Genomic DNA, 21,681 nt, shown 5'->3' with positions numbered 1-21,681 from the left:
GGCTTCCCTGGTGGCGCAGTGGTTGAGAATCTGCCTGCCAATGCAGGGGACATGGGTTCGAGCCCTGGTCTGGGAAGATCCCACACGCCGCGGAGCAACTAGGCCCGTGAGCCACAATTACTGAGCCTGCGCGTCTGGAGCCTGTGTTCCGCAACAAGAGAGGCCGCGATGGTGAGAGGCCCGCGCACCGCGATGAAGAGTGGCCCCCGCTTGCCGCAACTAGAGAAAGCCCTCGCACACAAACGAAGACCCAACACAGCCATAAATAAATAAATAAATAAACCCAAAAGTTAAAAAAAAAAAGAACTAACTATATGTATCTCGACTCTATTTCAGTTATAGTCAAATATCTCTGCTATGATAATAAAATGAAGGTTTACAAGTTCCCTTAAGGAAAAGCAATGGTTTTGCTTATTAAAATTACCGTTGTTGGGGATTTTCTCAACAGGAAGCACTGGGTAGCTGCTCACAGCCAAGTTCACACTCTTCTTAGACATCACCTTGTACATTACTTCTTGGCATATTTATTTCTCCTGAAATAGAAAAAAAGTGAACACAGTTTGTGAGTCAGCTGAGAAATTCAATGAAACAAACAAGCCAACAGCCAACAGCAGCCACAACCACAAAGGCTCATGCTGCAAGGCTAGGTGATGTCAAGCCCAGGTGATTGCAGAGGTCTCCTAGCACTCTGTCATCCTCTTTGGCTCCCTCAGAGCTGTTCCCAGCATGGCCACTAGGAGGAGATAGCTGTTCCCAGCTTTGTCTAACTTAAAGCACTTCAGTAGCTAGCTTCTCGGCTCCTTTAGGACAAAGACCAAGTTCTTTCAGAGAGCCGCTAGCTTTCTGCAGGTCAGGTGCTCTCTCTCTCTCTCTCTTCTTGGCTTATTGCAGCCTTCTGAACTCTGCTTTGTGGGTTCTAGTCACATGCCTTCTCTCAGCATCTTGATCTCATGGCCCTCCTGCTGCAAGGCTATTGCACACACATCTGCATAACCCCTACGCACCCCCATATAGAACATTCTCCAATCAACCCTGTTCCCCATCCTCCTCTGTTTATTCTTTTGATCTCAACTGACATTGTTTCTCAGGGAAGCCCTCTGTGACATCCCATTCCAGGTCAGTCTTTTGTATTAAACTGTCAGAGAATGACCAGACTCTCCTTTATAACACTCATTTCAGGTATGATAAACTTATTCTTTTCATTATTTGATAAATTCTCTGCCCCCCAATAAATATATGAGTTCCATGAATCCCCATTATATAAGAGAGTGACTGACACATTAGTGGCACTAAATAAATATTGGATGAAAGAACATGGAAAATAATAATTGGCAAATATCATAGCAAGACATTTTCTCTAGATTTATACTATAGTCTGAATTAACCAGCCTTCCTTCTTGGCACAAAATGCCTCTTGGCAAAGGTAAGATTTTCCTCAGGAAGTTTCCAGCAAGATTTCAGCTGGAAGAATGATGGAGTTAACAGGTTAATGCCATGCAGTTCATTAAATTCTTAGCACAGGACACAGCCACAAATTTCAGAGAAACTAGAAGAAAGATATTTTGTTTTTATTCATTACATGCATAATGTAAATTCAGAAATTTTCCACCTTCTCTTCCCATAGAAGCTAATACCACATTTTAGATTACCTAGTTTTAGAGATTATAGAATTCCACACTTTCAGTGACCCCAGAGGCAAAGAAACTGTCCATTGACAAAGAGTCATTTTTGTGCCACAAGGGAGGAAAATAGGGGAGAAGATTCTTGGCCAAATTTTAGGACACTTTTGCAGCAGCTCTTGTTCCCCTCTCCTAAGTCTGCACCCTGAATGAAGGACGTTTTTCAGGGTTCCAGCTAATCAGGGACCACTTGCACACTCCCATTATAATTTCAGTCACCATAGGATCTGTTGTCTTCCACCGTCACACACCAGGCCACCAGCTTAACTATTCTAACTGAATTCTTCTTGCCCTGTCTAGCTTCAAGTGGGATTGCCCCCTTAATCTGCCTTCAGGCTTCTGCCTCTCCTCTGATTTTGGTCTGGTTGGTTGCCCTACAACCTCAGATCTCAGATGAGTTCAAGAAAAATCACAACCTCTCAGGTTGTTCAGATTTTTGCTGTTGTTTTTATAAGGATGGGAGTGACATTCTTTCTTGTTCCCTGCTTTCCCATGTGGACACTGGAATTCAATAATTGATGTTTGAATGCAAAGTCAAACTAATTCCAGGAAAATCCCTAATGTTACATTATTATTTTTATATATTACCCTATTTGATTTGCTTATATCTTGTTGAGCATTTTGTGTGTCAGTATTCCTGACATTGGTTTATATTTTGCTTTCCTAGAAATGTTCTTTATTGATTTGGTCACAAGTTTATGATGCTCTTATAAAGTGAATAAAGATGTCCCTCCTCTTCTATATTCTAAAGGAGTTATAACTTGGGTATTTATACTTCAAAAGTTTTATAGAATTCACCAGTGAAGTAATCTAAGTCTAAAGTTTTTTTGTGGGAAGAGTTCTAATTACAATTCAATTTCTTTCTTGATACAAGAATTGTTGTGTCAATTTTGGTAAATTGTGTCTCACACTCTGGGCTTCCCTGTGCTCCAGGATCTTTCCTTCTCAAGTCTTGGCTTAATTCCAAACAGGTGTTTTTTTTGACATTTTTCCCCTAAATTCTTAATTGTTCTTGGAGGGAAAATTGGTCTTAACAAGATAGTTCACTGTTGTTGGAATTTCAAAAGCAGAAAGTCTTAATATGTTGAGCTATGTTACAAGCACCACTGTGAGGGTGTGTGTGTGTGTATTAAAAGATTCATTCAGAGATAAATTAAAAGACTCATTCAGGGAAGTCCCTGGCAACAGCCTGAGGGAAAGTGTGGCCTTGATGTGACCACCTTAGTGGCTCTAAAGGAGTGGCTGATGGATGCTGTCAGTCAGCTCTGTTCCCTGTAGAATGTTCTAGATGGGAGAAGTAGGTGGCTCAGCTCCATGGTCACGATGGAAAGGGGACCAGGATTATGATCACTTTTTTTTGTATGCCTGGTAACTTTTTATTGAATGCCACATAAAGTTTATGAAAAGTTGTGTAGATAAACAGAGGCTAGGGGTATTATCTTCCTTCAAATAGGAGTTCCCTTTGTTTCTGAAAACAAAGTAGGATAAAGGTATCAAATCAACTTAACCCAATCGATGATTGAAGAGAGTTGAACATTAACTTCAGTCTTGAGGGCTGGTCTATTTCTGTTTTTCAGTTATTCTTAGCACACAACCCCTTGGGAGTCCTAAAGCCTGACATTTACCATGGTACCTCCTGCTTAGCAATTTTGGACCTCCTATTTTTCCCACTAACCCCATAAGGCTGCTAAAGTCCTATTTACATTCTCTGTCTCTCGGTTGCTCATTTCACAACAAATTCCTCAAGAAGAAAAACAGTGCCGAATACTGCACTTATCCTCTGGGTTTCCTTTCACTGCAGGATTTTGGCCCCTCAAGGTTTCCCTTGACTTTAAACATTTCTTTTGAAGTTTTCTCCTAGATTTTCTAATTGTTCTTGGTTGGAAAAATTGGTCTTAAACATGTTAGTTAACTATTTCTGAAATGATATGTTACTTTGTTTTTGTATTAAAACTGATAATATTTTATGTTGGAATGAATATATGCATTTGCACAGAAATATATATGTTGTAAACAAAACATGCATATAGTATACATATATATATGCTCTCTATATAGAGTATATATTCCAAGTGTGTGTGTATGTGTGTTTATATATATTGTTGCATATATACTCTATACTTGTATATATAGACTAATATACTAAGTATATACACTTGGTTTATAACATATTATATATACTTAGTATATATGCTTGATTTATAACATTCCATGTTGTGCTTTCTTTTTTTTTTTTTTTTAATTTTTTAAATTTAATTAATTAATTTATTTATGGCTGTGTTGGGTCTTCGTTTCTGTGCGAGGGCTTTCTCTAGTTGCGGCGAGCAGGGGCCACTCTTCATCGCGGTGTGCGGGCCTCTCACTATCGTGGCCTCTCTTGTTGCGGAGCACAGGCTCCAGATGCGCAGGCTCAGTAATTGTGGCTCACGGGCCCAGTTGCTCCGCGGCATGTGGGATCTTCCCAGACCAGGGCTCAAACCCGTGTCCCCTGCATTAGCAGGCAGATTCTCAACCACTGCGCCACCAGGGAAGCCCCATGTTGTGCTTTCTTTGTCAGATTTTGGTATTCAGTTATAGTCATTTACTATACTTTCCTCTATATAAATATACTTATGCCTTAAAAATGAATTTAAACTACATCTTGAAATCAAGACATTTTAAACTTTACAATAATTATAATAATTATGGGGGACAGAGGAAACTTCCCACTAATTTATCCATAAATTATAAAAAATTGCTTCTGTAACATTTTTCTCTGATATTTATCGAAGACCAATTGTATCTATGTTGTTGCTATTCCATTATTTGCTCTCCATAACTAGTGTTTTTCTATTTTTATTCCTTTGACCTTAACCTGACATATTTTTAAGTATATGTTCTATACCACTATTGAAATCTCTATACTACATCATCTGCACATTTTTTTCCTTTTTCAAACTAGGTAGACTCAATGACACTGAATTACTTAAAATCTGTACTAATTTCATCCATGTCCCGTTTCATTTGCTTTTGCTTCCCTTGCCCCTATCCTATGGAGTCTTAATTTCATCCAGTTTCCTTCCATGCCATGTTTTCCCCTCACCTTAGTATTATTGTACTCTTTATTTTTTTTTCATGTCTGAGAAGTTGTGTACTTTTTTGAAGATGCTAAAGAATTATGTAAATTGTCTTTTGGTTTTAACATTTTCAGTCTCCTTTTCATATCCTCACTTCCCCCCACTCCCACCTTTTCCCTATGTATTTCCTCTTGGACTCTCTGTTTTTTCCCCTTTACTCATTTTCTAGCATGATAATACTTTCTTGATCCTGGTGTTGACCAAAAGATAAGGTAAACAAATATCATTCTGATTTGTTTATTTTGCATCCAGCTTTAATAGCATCTTTAGATGTAAGAGAGTATAGGTTGCTGTCCACAGCTCTCAGTAAAATTATCCATTTTTAATTGTTAACTCTACTTAGGGTATGTCTCCCAAATTCATATTTTAATTCTTTGGTACTCTGTTTCTAAAATCTAATTCTTAGCTAAATTTATATCAATCAACATGATTTCTTCATTTTTCAGCCATAAGAAAAATCACAATATTTTTCATAGCTCCTCTTCTTAACTGAATCTTAGGGCTAATTTGAATTCTGAATACAGAACAAGTCAATCTTTGTTGATTCTAAATTGGTTCACCCACCTGTATTGCTTAGATTTTTTTCCTTTTTCCTCCCCCTGCAGAATTACCCTTTATATAATTCTTGCTCTTAGAATAATTCTAGAAAGTAATTGTCAGGGTACTGCATTTTAATATGACAAATAACATACTCAGCAGAATTCAAGGGAAAAGTAATTTCTTTTACTGAATGACTCATGTGGCAAGTGATCGTTCTAACCTTGATCATTTTTGAGTCTTATTTTTAAATAAATTTTAAATTTTAGAATAGTTTTAGATTGCCAGAAAGGTTGTGATATAGTACAGACAGTCCTATCCACTATACAGCATACCAAGTTTCTCTTATTATTAACAGCTTACATTAGTATGGTACATTTGTCACAGTTAAGTAATATTTTTGACCCCCTTCACCCATGAAGTAATATTAATATATTATTATTAACTAAAGCCCAGACCCTATTCTGATTTTCTTAATTTATATCTGTGCTTTTTCTATTCCAAGATTCCATTCAGGATACTATCTTACAATTAGTCTTCATATCTCCTAGGCTTCCTCTTGGCTGTGACAGTTCCTCAGACTTTCCTTTTGATTGAAGACCTCAACAGTTCTGAGGAACACTGGCTAGGTATTTTTTAGATTGTCCCTCAACTGGGAATTCATGTAATTAAATTGGGTATACAGGCTTTTGGAAGGAAGACCACAGAGATATCATCATCTCAAGAGTATATACAATTAACATGACTTACCACTGTTCATGTTAACCTTGATCCTCTGGCTGAGTCAGTGTTCACCAAGATTCTCTACTATAATGTTACTCTTTCTTTATTTCTTCTTTTCCATACTAGACTTTTTGGAAGGAAGGCACTATGTGCAGCCCACCCTTAGGCAGCAGGGAATCATGCTCATCTCCTTGAGGGTGGGGTATCTACATGGATTATCTGAAATACCTCTGTATAGGAGATTTGTCTAATTTTCTCTGTTTATTTATTCAATCATGTATTTATATCAGTATGCACACATGGATATTTATTTTATATTTTGGATTATAATCCAATACTATTTTACATATTTTGTTGCTTAACTGTTCTAGCTTTGGCCATTGGATACTCTTTCAGGTGGCTCCTGAGTCCTTTTGGCATACCATCAGTATTGTGCTTTTTTCTTTTTCTTTTTAAAGCACCTCCTTTCTTTCAGGATAGAAGATGTTCCAGGATTATCTTGCATATTCCTTATCCTGCCCTAGAATCACCATTTTCTGCAAGGAACGTTGGTTCATTTGATTGGAAAATGTTATTAGAAACCAAGATCTGGATTCTAGATACACTTTTTGTACTGGTGTATTTTGTTTCTCAGCCCATCAGCTGACATTGAAAGTCAGCGTATATTTCTATACTAACCCCCATATAAATACATAGCTCTAAATATTTCTAGATAGATATTCACCTGTATCTATGTTATGCTGAACATGAGTTCATACTGGTATTTCCAACCCTAAGCCTCCTCCCTTTGCTCATCTATGACCTCCCAGTCTAACAGTAGGAAACCTGTCTCCCACCCACCTCCATTCATTTACCTAATTGTTCAGTGCCAGTCTGTATGTGGTGCATTATCAGAATTATTAATCTGAACCCCGTGTGACACACCTTTAGAAAACCTTATGTATTGTGCCTTCTGCTTTTAGTCTGACTTTGTTTCTAGTAAAAGATACTCAGGTAAATAGATCTTTAGTGTGAGGATTTCTGATAATCTGGCTTGGGTTTGGGTTGTGCTTAATATTTGCTGCAGCTGTAGGTGGTAAAGGCTTCAAACTCCTTTAGTGTCTGTTTTTGTCACCCTTCTTGACTTTGGACTTCCTCAGATACTCTCCCTCAGAACAAGTCTGTGATTTGCAGACCTTTCAGCTATAATCCACTCTTCTTAGACTAGAGCCTTGTTGGTAGGGTGTTAAGGTGAGCAATGGGGAGGAGTGTTCTATAATCTTCTGTGCAAATCTCAGTCTTCTAGTGGGCCAGGATCGCAGGGCTGTGACCTTCACCAGGCTTACTCGTTGTTATAGCTTTTTCCCTCTGTCCCCTACATCTTTCCTAGCTGCTCTGGATCCCTGTTGACCATTCTTGTTTTCACTCAGGTGAGAGGGGAGGGTTGCAGGGGGTTGGAGTGAGAGGAATTTCTTTCCTCCAGCTTGATAAGGCTCTGGCAAAGTCCTTTTCCCTGCAGAGCAGGACTTTGTTCTAGAGAGCCTCTGAATGTATTTTTTAAATATTACTCTCCCTTCCTCTTCTCAGGGACATGAGGGAATCTTTTTCTGGGATCTTCATTATAAGAACGTGGTATGGTTCCTTGATATAAAGCCCACAAAACTGTGGGGTGCCTTGAAGACTGCTGCCCTCAGGAGCTTCTCACACTAGTCTACACTCAACCACCAGAAAATTGGCAAAATCGTCACTTATGTGGTCTTACTTATTTATAGCTCTATTGGCCCCAGCTCCAGGTAAGATATTGGCTGTATCTCTCTGGATGGCATTTGTTTCTCCAAATTTCAGGTTGGTGGTTTGCCTTGTGACCTTATGTCTCTGAGGGGTCCAAGAAAAGTCAATGATTTTCAGTTTCTGTATTTTTTTTTCTTATTATAAGGATGGGAAGGAATGTTGGAGCTGAAATGAGAAATTCTCATATTGACTGTTTTTTAAGAAATAAACCCTCATGTATTTTTATTGTTTCCAGATGCATATTAATTATACTATCTTATAGCTTCAAAAAGGTCACCTGTCTGAGATGAATGGATAAAGAAGATGTGGCACATATATACAGTGGAATATTACTCAGCCATAAAAAGAAATGAAATTGAGCTATTTGTAGTGAGGTGGATGGACCTAGTCTGTCATACAGACTGAAGTAAGTCAGAAAGAGAAAAACAAATACCGTATGCTAACACATATATATGGAATCAAAAAAAAAATTGGTCACAAAGAACCTAGGGGCAAGACGGGAATAAAGACGCAGACCTACTAGAGAATGGACTTGAGGACACAGGGAGGGGGAAGGGTAAGCTGGGACAAAGTGAGAGAGTGGCATGGACATATATATACTACCAAATGTAAAACAGATAGCTAGTGGGAAGCAGCCGCATAGCACAGGGAGATCGGCTCGGTGCTTTGTGACCACCTAGAGCCGTGGAACAGGGAGGGTGAGAGGGAGGGAGATGCAAGAGGGAAGAGATATGGGGATATATGTATATGTATAGCTGATTCACTTTGTTATAAAACAGAAACTAACACACCATTGTAAAGCAATTATACTCCAATAAAGATGTTAAAAAATAAAAGTCACCTGTCTGAATTTATATTAATATCAATGTGAAAAATCTGCAAAATCTTAGTATACATTATTGTGCCTTAAGTATTTTGTACTTGAAAGTGTAGTATTTATGTGCTATTTCTATAAATAATAATTATCTGCTGACAAAGATTAGCCGGGTTACCTCAAGATTTCATAGCATACATCGAGTTCTCTATGACAGTCATTTTAACAGTGAAAAGAACCTGTTTTTAAATAATAATGAGAGCAGGATGACTACGGTATGGCATTTTGAGTCCTAACTCATAAAGGATTTGTAATTTAATATTCCTCCAAGGTATATATCTATAAAGTACATTTATATACTTCTGCTCATATTGTAATTATGTTGTAAGCTCAGATTTTGGGGATTCTTGTCATCCCTTAGACTGCATTACACTCATCTGATTAGTTAATATTTCTATTTTTCTTAGAAACACCAAATCTTCAATTAAAGGAGTAATCGGGTGATTAATATTAAGTGGAACTGGAATAGAAAATGTAACAAAAATATTCTATTTTCTATGTTTACACTTTACATTTTCTATGTTTAAAACATCTGCACATCTTGTATTATCTGTTGGGAAGATCATTCTCAACTCCAATCTTATTAAAAAAAAAAAAAAGAAGAAGAGAGCAAGGAAAGAAGATAGAAAGAAGGGAGAGAGGGAGGGAGGGAGGAAGGAAGAAAACCCTTAGATTATAAGCAGGAGTGCAGACATTATTATCTTTCTGTGGTCCTCTCTGACCAGCCTGCACAAATGCAAACATACGTGTTCCGTCTTCTATACTCCCACCAACTATTTCACTTTACCCTTTACCACATTGTATGGAAACCACTGTTTGCATCAACTTTCTACTGACTGAGCTGTTTGAGAGCAGAAAGCATGTGTTTTCTCCAAGACCTCTAATAAATATGATGGTGACATCTGTTAATACCAAATGAATAGCTTTGAGATGAAAGAATGAACTTAGACTGAAAACTATCAAGGGACTGTAACTAAACTTTTTGGAGAATCTTTAGACAAATTTAAAGAAATTAAATTCTTGTCTCTGCCTTATAACATTGATTTTGAAAGAGTTAAACATTTGTATTCCAAGTTTATCTGGAATGAAAAGGTGAACATTTGTTGTTGGAATACTTGGATTTCCGATATAGACTCAAGCTTTCACAGTGACTTGGAGAATTGCAAATATATTGTTCCCCATCATCTCTTGAGCTACAAAATTGAATTAAAAGTACAATTGAATATAATGAAGATATGTAGTCTTGCCAGTCATTTCCAAAACTTTAGTAGCTTATAGCTTTTACATCCTCATCTTTCTTTCTGTGATTCCTTTACTTATAATGTGTCTTCCCCACCAGATCATACACGGTATCCTCAAAACATCTTGCTTTCCGCGTCTCTTTGAAGGTTGGGTTTTTCTTTTTTTATTTAAGTTGATTTAAGTTGATTGTTTCTAACATTTCTACATAAAATGTTATATGACAAGGGGTCACAATAAACTGAAAGTGGCATGAGGAACGAGATTTCCCAAAACACTTTTTATTTTACCATAGACACTGAATTAAATCCATACTAAGTAATTCCAAGGGCAACTACCCAGGTAAAAGGAGACAAAACATGACACTGTACCTGTGTCTCCAGAACCCAGTAATTGAAGACAACTTGCCATGGATATTAGTTTAATAGAAGTAAACATTAGGTGGAAAGAGCCTAACAGAGAAGAAGGACTCAGTGAGACTAATTGGGAAGCCACATATTTAGGCTAATTAATGGGCTTGGTATTTTATTGCTGGTAAGTGTTAAAGAAGAAGATTCCTAGTTTTCTGATTAGAGAATTTTTGAGAAAAAGTTGATGTTTACGAACTTTCTCATCAGGAAACACTGTTCATTCCCTTGTATTCAATAAATTGCTCACAGATTGTGACTAGAGATTCTTAGAGTTGTTAAAAACCAAGTCACTGCTAACATGGTGGGAACAGATGTCTCTGGGGTGAGAACAATTTCTGCACTCGCAGGTGGTGTTCATATTTGTGGCAACACTGGCAACAAGAAGTGTGTGAAGGATGATGATACAGGAGACAGAAGGTTCACATGACAAATAATCAAAAGTGATGCCTAATAATAAATGTGTCTACACATTTTTAGACAGTGATGTTTGCTCCAAAAATCTGAGAATAAGTCAATCATCAAGACTAAGCAGGTTAATGAGCTTGATACACAGATTCAAATGCTTTTGAGGTATTGCTTATGGATCATGAATTTCTTTTAACCCTAAATAGATATTTATTACTTGCTACTGAACTGCCAAATGTCATAAGCAGGTGGATTATGCTAGTGAGTCACATTATGCACACCTGTGAATGTGTCTCTGAAAAATATGTTAATTTATCATTTTGAGGTGAATGGGATTTCTAAGTGTGTGAGTAAACGATGAAGTCTGGATGATTAGTCTTTAGAGAAAAGATGAGGATAAATTGATTGGTATGATCTCAGAAACCTTTTTAGAAGAAAATAATCTGATTTAAGGAAGAGAATTTAAATAATTTATTTCTTGTAATTAATTCTTCCTTTACCTTTGTGTTTGAATGATGACCATTTTGTATCTGCTAATTTCTTTAGCAGGCAAAAGGTAAATTGAAAGCTGTTTATTTTTTTCTTTTTAAATGTTGGGGTTAATGCTCTTAGAAAAACAAACTTGCTATTATCAGCTTAAATTTTTCATATTTTGTCATAAATTTGTCTTAAGGAAATGATATTTCTGGCAAAATTGAGTTACAAAACTTAAACAGAAGTAATTGAGGATTTGATTCAGAGGTAAATGCATGATTCATTTAACTACTCAATAATTCACTTCAATTTAACCATATTATGTGGATAGTAGCAGAGTGTAGAAGTGAATCAGATAACCTTAGTTATTTTACTTTGGGAGCAGTTTTATTGACTTTATCTGTTGCTAACAACACTTTTATTACATTCATGACTGCTCAACTTCAATTTAAGAGAAAATATAACATGAAAGTTTTGATACAAAAGATCTATGAAATACAAAGGTGTCTTGTCAGTGCTTCATCTAAGAAAGTTTTGCTAAATACCAGCAAGGTGGGAAACGAAATTACCTCTTAAAACAAAGTAGTCTGCCTTTATATCAATTAATAATTGATTACATTTTTCATTAACCCAGTGAAGAAGAAACAGGCCATCTGCACTTATAACCATAAAACAAACTTGGCAAGTTCTCAAGGAAAAAGAAAGTCTTGCCTTTTAATTTGTGATTTTATATTCTATTTTTGTGAAATTATTTAAAAAAAAAAAAACCTTTAGGGAACGTCACCAAGATGGTTGACATAGGAGGCTGCTGAATTTCCCTTCTCCCACAGATGCACTGAATATACAGCTACATACAAACCAATTCCCTCTGACAGAAATCCAGACTAGCTGAGTAACTCCTGGGTATCAAGCAAATGAGAAACTACCCGCATCAAAACTGGTAGGAAAGGCTGAGACACACTCTCGCTGTAAACCTCACCCACGGCCCAGCGCCTTACAACCTGGAGGGGACCCCAGCTCACAGCTCCTCCCTGAGAAGCTGAAGGTTTGGACCACACCTATGGCACCCCAACTTTAAAGGCTGCTACCTGAGGGACAGGGCCCCAGATCTCCTGGGTGTGTTCCCAAGTCCCACAGGACTATAGCAAACAAAGAAGCAGCTGTTAAACAGGCCCCCAAGCACTCTCCTCAGCTATCTCCCCTCCAACGCCCCCCAACTCCTAACCCCTCACCCCAGCCCACCCCCTGACCCCCACCTCAGTGCAGAAAGAACAGCAAAAACACCCATCTCCCAGTTTTTTTCCTGGAGAAATTTATATGCTCTCCTATCTTCTAATGAGCCTGCATTTTAGAGCTGACTAGTCTCCTCCCAAGAGCCTGCAAAAACTGTTGGACAATTCCCCCTCCTTTCTCCCTTTGGCTGACTCTAATGATATAACCAAGTAGCCAGAACTCCTGGGAAAGAGTTTGTCCACACCACTAGCACACCAAATTTTACGTCTGCCACCCCAGGGACGGGCCCCCAAATCACCAACTCTGAGAGCCAGTGGGGCTTGTATTCATGAGTCCGAAGGACTATAGCAAAGAAACAGTTTTCCAACAGGCACACAAGCACTCTGCACAGCTACACACCCAGGTTCAGCCCAGAAGGAGCAGGCAAAAATCACTTCTCTCCCAGTTTCTCTCTCAAAGGATTTTGACCGCCTTTCCCAGCTATTGCCAGAGGATCCAGCTTCTAATTAACCTGCATCTAGGTGCTGACTGTTGTGCTTCTGAGAGCCTACGAGAGCCAGTGGGCACTTCCCCAGCTATCTTCCCTGGCTCACTCCAACATCAAAACCAAATCTCCAGCTTCAACCTGGAAGGAGCTTGTCCACACATCTAGCACCCTAACTTTTGTGGATTCTGCCAGAGAGAAGGACCCTCCAATTACCTAGCTCTGATAGCCGATGAGGCTCAGCATACATGAATCCCACAGAATCATATCAAACAAGAAGGAGCTTTCAAGTGGGTACACAAGCCCCTTCTGCAGCTGTCCCCCTGGCCCAGGGCAGAGGGAGAAAGTGAAAATGTTCATCTCCCAGTTTCTCCTTGGAAGGAATTTGACTACATACTTTACTAGCCGCTGCCTGAGATTCTTCTGGTTTCTCATCAGCCTGCATGTAGGAGCTGACTAGGATTCTCCCAGGATCCTGATAGAGCTGGTGAACACAACCTCCACTAAGCCCCCAAGCTCACTCCAACAGTAAAACCACATCTCCATGGGCTTCTCCCTGAAGCAGATTGCTTCCACATCTAGCACCCCAACTGTTACAGCTGCCACCTCGTTCTGGTTGCTGATGGGGCTTGGCATTCACGAGTCCCTGGGGACCGTGCAAAATAAAAAGGTGGCTCTAATTATGTGCACAAGCACTCTGAGCAACACTTCCCTCTGGCTCAGCGCAGAGTGAATAAGCAAAAACACCCAGCTCTCAGGTTTGGTCTGTCCCCTGTGAGGGACTAGACTGCATATCTAACATCCTGACTTTCCCAGCTGCTGCCTGAAGGTCGGGCTCCCTCCCCACAACATCCTATTGATGTAACTTTATTTTTGATAATATTTGTTTTGCGAATGATTTGATAAATCATATCTTTCAGAGAACTTTGGATTTGACTAGTTGTAAGCCATTTTGTCATTCTTTGTCTGACCAATATACCACTTCCATTTCTATATGGAGGAATTTCCCAGTTATGTGTTTAGACCGTGTGAACGTGTCCTGAATTTCTGCTTGCGCTCAGATACATCTTTTCCCACTTCTAGGCTCTCCATTTATTACAAGGGCTGGATGTTTAGGAACTACATTGACCAGAATCCCTTTCCAGCAGAGTTCTGCCTATATTTAAACAATAAAGCATTACACAAAATTTAGAAAGTTGAAAGAACACAGAAGCTCTTTTTTCTCTTCCAGCAGCAATGAGCTTCAGGAGACACTGTTTTAAGAGCATCTAAGAATTCCACCACAAATTGCCTACCCAAATACTCAGGCAGCTGCCATTCTGGACCCTAAAACATATTGGTACATCTTGAGTGTCTGAAGGATAGAAGGAAAATGTGAAACTGGAGGTAGTACTCCTTACTCTCTAATCTCATGCTCTCCAGTGGTTTTCTAAGCACCTAAATTCCTGTCCTAAACACTATCCTATCTGAAATACCTAGATTCAGTACTCCTTTGTTGACTATAAACTGGCTGATACAAAGGAATTCCCCACTTTGCCTTGTAGAAGTACTGTAGGCAAATCCTACTTTTCCTTACCATTTTAGACAGTGCTTAAGCACCTTAACTAGTCTAGTCTCATCTCCTTCCTGGGAGGCAAAGATAAAGAAGCAGTATCCATCAGTTGATGCGATACCCAGGCTAACCAATTACTGATAGGTTTCTAAATGAAAAGTATTGCTGTGCTTTTTTAACTTTTTATATCTACCCAAGTTTGGCCAATTTTCCAAGCCTGGTTTTCTACTCCATTATCAATGTTATATATTTCTAATACATTTCCTTTTTTTTTTTTTTAAGAAAATCAGGGCCAGTTTCTGTTGCTTGCAACCAAATTTCTTGATGATACAAAAGGAGAAAAAGAAGTCAGATCAATAGATCCATTATTGATTGATTGATTGATTTATGGCTGCGTTGGGTCTTTGTTGCTGCCCGCGGGCTTCCTCTAGTTGATGTGAGCGTAGGCTACTCTTGGTTGCGGAGCACGGGCTTCTCATGGCAGTGGCTTTTCTTGTTGCAGAGCACAGGCTCTAGGCGCGCGGGCTTCGGTAGCTGTGGCACGTGGGCTCAGTAGTTGTGGCTTGCGGGCTCTAGAGCGCAGGCTCAGTAGTTGTGGCGCACGGGCTTAGTTGCTCCGTGGCACGCGGGATCTTCCCTGACCAGGGCTTGAACCCGGGACCCCTGCATTGGCAGGCGGACTCTTAACCACTGTGCCACCAGGGAAGCCCAGATCCATTGTTAATTTTGGAATTCCTTGCAGCAAACTTTAATTTGGAAGTATTATGCTCAGGGGAACTGAAATATGAAAGTGGTTTGTTCCATAAATGGTTTTTGTAAATTACGTCATATGAATATGGGCTTACTATCTACCCTGCTTATATGAAAGGTGGTCTCTGTTTCCAAGACATTAACATCATAATGTCAGTGTTACTTTTTCTCCTACAGAGAGGAAAACCACAGGTCTTTAGAATCTAGCCTGGGAATATTATTAAAGGATAACAGGCAAACCTATTTTGGATGACAACAGTAAATCTTGTGTGATTCATTTATTTTAAAGTAAGTTTTCAAAGCACTGGAAAGTAGATGATGAAATATGTCATTTAAAATTTCTCTAATTCAAACTTCACAATATTATTCAATATGTTTGCTTTTGACTTTTAATTCAGAACCCACCTATTACTTAATGATGACAGGCATTTTTGAAAAATGCTTTTCAGAGTTTCAGAGTTAATTGGCTATATTTTTACTTCTGTTATTAAAACATGCTATTTATGTTTTTAATATTTCCTTAAAGAAAAGAAATCACACCAATTTCTTTCCATGCTTATTGTAAGCTATATAATTTAAAATGTTACTTTTCTTTTAAGATTTTAAAACTTTCTCAAACTGAATTCCCTATAACTCTAATGCCACTTAGACTTTGTCTTACTTCAAAGTAGACAAAGTAGACAAAAATCATTCTTAATGAAATCTACTTTGTATTACCATATGTCTTCATTTAAGTTTGTTTGATTTTTATTTTTCTAATTATCAATCTAATAATTTCATTTTTCTTGAGTTTATTCTTCAGTTTTTAGCATTTCTTCAGTTTATCTTTTAATCCACTGAATACACAACTTTTCTTATTCTCCCTATGCATGCTATTGTTTTTGTTTCAAGTTCAACACCTTTTGGTTTACAGAGAGCTGTAGCTAAACTTCTCCCCCCCCCCCGCCCACAAAAGAATAAGAAACTATGCTGATGTCACTTTATTCTGTTTGTCTTTAAGTAATGCTACATTTTATCCAGCCCCATTTTTATTGAAGAAACTTTAAAATTTTTCTTGTGTCAAGGAATAATGGTATACAGCTAACTACCTATGTTTTTGATTGACATGGGCACAGAATTATAATATGTTTAGCTTTGTGATTTTAAATCCAGGCGGATGAAGAAACAAATCAGTGAGCTCCAGACTTTACACTGCTTTTCCATATTTAACCTTTATATTTTTTTTAAAAATCTTAAAATTTTTTATATTTATTTTTATAAAAGAACACTGAGTGCGTTTCTGAATTTCCAGCTTTCATTAAGAAAAACTGAAAGTGACCCACGTGCTTCACATTATACACCGGACAGGGTTTGCAAATAGATTCCTATATATCATGAAGCCGGGCATTAACACTTAACTAGAAAATGGATGTTAGTCAGGAGTCACACGGAAACTTCAAGATGACAAATGCTCAGCCAATCAATATACAAAATTATGCATTCAGTAAATCTTTAGCTTTAGATAGAGAAAAACACAGACTAGAATAAAGAGATTGGTAAGTAATTAGCAGTTGTGTTTAAATTATGAAAATATGGGTAATATGTGACCTTTGTTTTTCATGTCTTATTTTATTTTTTCAAGTTATTGAATAGTCTGTATTAACTTACACAGGAATTAGCAGGAAAGAAAGGAAAGATTCACAGTGCTCAGAATGCTGGTGGAACAGATGGCGTTATTAGTCAGGTGTCAGGCAAGGATTGGAAAAACAGGCGAGTAAAAGAGGTAAGAAATAAACAGGAGAGCAGGAACTAGAATAAGAAGGAGTTGGAGAAGTTGGAGGTCTGGCATCTTCCCAGACTGATCATTTATTCAGAACCCCTAAATCAAGCCTGTTTGGTTCATAATTCCTGTCCATTTAGAAACTGTATTGAGACACAGACAAGCTTGTGTCTAAGCTGGCTGCACTGTTTTGCAGAAGGAGGAAACTGTGATAAGAACACAGAGATTTCCACTATTGAGATACAGGCTGCAGATATGAACCCTGAAGTGTGGGCTACAGTGGTAATTTCGACGAAACTGCAGGAATAAGTCAGTGCAAAGAGAAGTCCATGATATCATGTTTGAGATACTAAAGAGATTTACCAAATGTCCCCAATCCTGTCTGTTTGAATTCTGCTCTTTCCTCCTATACACTCCCCACCCACTGCTCACCTGTTTACTAACCTCTCATTGCTCTTTTCTCTCCCTAGTTTTATTGAGATGTAATTGACATATAACACTGTGTAAGTCTAAGGTGCATAACATGGTGATCTGATATATGTATATATTGTGAAATGATTACCACAATAAGATTAGTTACCACATCCATCACCTCACATAGTTTTTGTTTGATTGTTTTTGGTGGTAAGAACATTTAAGATCTACTCTGGTAGTGACATTCAACTATACAATACAGTGTTGTTAATGATAGTCACCATGCTGTATATTAGATCTCAGAATTTACTCATGTTGTAAGTAAAAGTTTGTACCATTGACCAACAGCTCCTCCATTTCCTCCACCCCAGGCCCCTGGCAATGACCAATCTTCTCTTTTATGATTTCAGCATTTATTCACAATAGCCAAGACATGGAAACACCTGGAGTGTCCGTCGACAGATGGAGGGATAAGATATTTATATAAATAAAATGGTTAATGGTTAGTGGTTAAGTAACACCAGTGCCTTCAGAGTCAGGATATGATCTAGGATTCAAACATAGGAAATTTCCATCCAGGGACCACGTTAACCATTATGCCACTAACCATTGTGCCATCTTACCTCCTACCCATTTTCCTTCTCTCCTTTGCTGAGCTTCTCCACAGTTTGAACCTAAGTGCACAGATACTCCTACATCGTGGCAGCAGTTCTTATTGTAATAAATGTTAAAGAGCCTCTGGTGGAAATTTTATAGCATCAGAATCTCATCTTCATGATTGATGATGTCATTGCTTAATTGTCTCATTTTCCAGGGTCACTGAACGCTGTCTGGCTCTATCTGCAGGAATCTGTTTGCTAAAAGGCTCAGCAAAGAACTTGATATACTGCTACTGCATCAACATAGAACTGAAAAGAACATGCAATTTTAGAGTTTTCACTTTTAAATCTTTATGTAGTTAGCTTGATACATAAAATTTATATTTGGACATTGTCCTAATAACTTTCTGTAAGAAAAACTAATTGCATTCTGAGAGATCAATTACATAAGCCTTAAATAACCAACTTGCCATGGTGAAAACCACTTATTTCATTTTCCCATAGTCATTTTTTTTTACATTATATAAAATGTGCTTAGCTCTTAATGGCAATACTTTTACTTCTTTCTATGGTAATTCGCATATATTACTTAATTTTTCACATGCCATTTTTATGAGAGCTGCAGATCTCATTCCCAGATAAGAAGAAAGCATTATTATATGAAAATAAGAAAATATAAGTGAACCTAAACAAAAACGCAGTTTCTGGGCTCAGTGTCAGGGAACATGGAATAGACATAATTTTCCCTGTTCTTCCTATATTAAGTACAACTAACAACCCTGGACATTATACATAAAACACACATAAGAAGACTCTGAAAGGTTAAAAACAAGAAGACAGACCATCTAGGGACCTAAAAACCTAAATGGCATGCTGGTGAGTTCCATGGGTTTTCTTTTTGCCTTGTGTATCCCAGCCCAGGTACTAGAGAAGCTGGCAGCATGGAATTGCCAATGGGCTCAGACAAAAAAAAGGCTCAAGAAAAGAAAAGCCTGCTTTCCCTAGAAAAGAACCAGGAAAAGGGCAGCCTAGAAAGACAGAAAACTTTCAAACACAAAGCAAAACTACAGCCCCACGCCCACCTCCACCAGCAAAGGCTGAGAGGAGAGACTAGACTTCCACCCTTGCTAGGCTTTGCTGAGGTGCCTCAATCCCCGACCAAAATGGTACCAGTCAGAGAGGGTAAAGTGGGAAGCCAGGTGGTAAGCAGGCTTCCCTAACTCCCATGGCATCAGTGGAAGGAAGGAAGGAAGGAAGGAAGGCAGGCAGACAGGAAGGCAGACCTGAATAAATATAGAGTTTCTCTAGAATATACTAACCACAGCTTAATTTCTTAGTTTCACTGCGGGTCCTCAGTTATTTTCTGTTTTTAAAAAATGATCCTTAATTGACGTGTGTGTGTGAGGGAGAATGAATATATATGTATGCAAATTCAAAGAAAAAAATCATAAATATGATGCATACATCTTGCTGATTTTTTTCTAATCAAGATTCATTAAGCAGAAAGAAAAACTGTATATAAAAGAAGCTATTTCTGACCAAAACATATTCATTTATATATGAATATGAATAAACTACTAATTTGAAATTTGCATACTTTAATTATCTAATCAAATTTATATATGTTACTGTAGCATTCTCTAATTTTGCATAATAAAAATTTTGTTTCATCATATTGGACAAAAATATTCTATATCTAAATTTTTACCATCTATCTATCATCTATCTATCTATAAATTTGATGGTTTTTAGGAAGACAAAAAATATATTCAGAATAAGATGCTTCCTGTTAGATTATTGTAACTATAATTGTGCAATTTCAAGAGAATTTTCATGACTCTTTCTAATAGTGAATGTATAATATATAACAATGTAATATACATCCATTGTAATGACTGGATTCACTTTGTCTGTATTTACCATAGCTATGGACTGAATTGTGTCTCCCTAAAATTCATGTATGAAAGCCCTAATCCCCAATGTGATGGTATTAGGAAGTAGGCCCTTTGCAAGGTGATTAAGTTTAGATGAGGTCATGAAGATGGGGCCCTCTTGATGGGATTAGGGCCTTTAAAAGAGAGACACCAGAGTGCTCTCTTTCTGTTTCTCTCTCTCTCCCTTTCTCCATCCATTTCTATTTCTGTCTCTCCAATCCAGGAAAAAAGCTCTTACCAGAAACTGAATTGGCTCACCTTCAGACAATGAGAACATAAATTTCTGTGACTTAAGCCACACAGCCTGTGATATTTTGTCACAGTATCCCGAGCAGACTAAGACATTTATCATTAATCTTATGTCCACCAATTTTTTTCTTCCTTGTTTTCTAAATTAACTACTCCCTCATCTGTGCTCCTTATTCCTCTCATTTCTGTCTCTGGATGAATATTTCTCTAAAAGTTAGTGTTTAGGAAGTATAATTAAGAACATATCTTCTTTCAGTCCTCTATAAATATAGAAGAAAGAAAAACAGTTTCATTATTGAAAAAGCATTAAACCAGAATGTGAGGCACATCGCAGGCAGCCCACTAAAGAGGCTGCAGAGTCATAAATCTCACCTTTTTACAGCCAAGCAGTTACAACCCATTACACACATGTTCTCAAGAGAAATGACAGATAATCCTCAAGAAACGGGACTTGCCAGCATCCTTTGTCACACATAGTTCATCCTAAATTCATCTGCTAACTGTGATGACCTTCTGTGTTGGTTAATTGGCTTTATTCAAAGGAAAAATAAACTTGTCACGTCTTTATGACAGGAAGCAGTTTTGCAACTTGGAGCAAGGTGCCCACTGAGGTGAGGCTCCTACCTTCCCACAGAGACTGGGAGACAGGGGTGCTGTCTTCCTTGATGATTACATTTCAAAGACACAGTTTCCAGATTCTTGAGAAAGACATTCCTGGTTTGTAAAGCTGCTAAGAGGCTTATTTGGTTTTTAAAATGACTCAGATACTTTTCAAAGAGACAGAGAAAGAACTTAAAATGACCAAGTTTTCTAAAGTAAATGCACGCTGAAAAAGGAGTAAGGAAAGCTCTGTCCTTATTTTCAATGGGGAGAATTAAGCCTCTTATTTTTAATTTGTATTTGCTTACATAGTAGCATCTATCTTTTTTTTCACCTTCAGTTTCTCCAGCTTTATTTGCCCTTACTCCTCAACATGTTTAAGTTCCATGTTTAAACTCATTAACAAAACACAAAAAACAAGGAGAAGGTCTTCTTCCTCAATCTGCCCCTAAAACATTCATTACCTCTTTCACCAAGGATGTTTAATTTAGAAAACTTGCACAATTTAATAGTCTAGATGCATAATAATGACTTTATACAGTTGAAAAGTAATTTTTCTCAAGTCAGGTTTAGAGGAATATTTAACCTACAGTAAAATTCATACTCTTTAGGTATACCTTTATATGAATTTTGGTAAGCACATGTAGTTGTGTAACCACTACCAAAATCGAGCTATAAGACGCTTCCATCACTACAAAGCCTTCCCTCTTTTCCACTTTTAGTCAATCTCCTTAATATAAGCAACAGTGTTTCCTGATTCTGTCCAGTGGCTTACGGTTTTAACTCTGTAAGAAAGAAAAGAGGGGACGGGATGGGTTGGTGCCTCTCAGCGTCCCTCGGTCCTCCTGCCAGCCCCGGTCTTACTCTTTAGCACCTGGTG

The 21,681-nt window shown here is 37.9% G+C and overlaps 1 protein-coding gene across 2 annotated transcripts in view; it reads right to left on the bottom strand.

The window, feature by feature from the left end:
* Nucleotides 1–21,681, bottom strand: part of LOC118897706 (gamma-crystallin F) — a 77,662-nt gene that overhangs the window by 33,538 nt on the left and 22,443 nt on the right. For both annotated transcript variants that reach the window (XR_005020536.1, XR_005020535.1), the window contains exon 4: nucleotides 425–533. The gene's annotated coding sequence lies outside the window, so the exon portion shown is untranslated. The remainder of the gene's footprint in view (nucleotides 1–424; nucleotides 534–21,681) is intronic.

This window comes from Balaenoptera musculus, chromosome 7 (assembly GCF_009873245.2).
Source record: "Balaenoptera musculus isolate JJ_BM4_2016_0621 chromosome 7, mBalMus1.pri.v3, whole genome shotgun sequence".
NCBI classification, from domain to species: Eukaryota; Metazoa; Chordata; class Mammalia; order Artiodactyla; family Balaenopteridae; genus Balaenoptera; species Balaenoptera musculus.
Note: the sequence above shows the minus strand (reverse complement) of the source record. Positions and strands in the feature narration are given on the sequence as shown.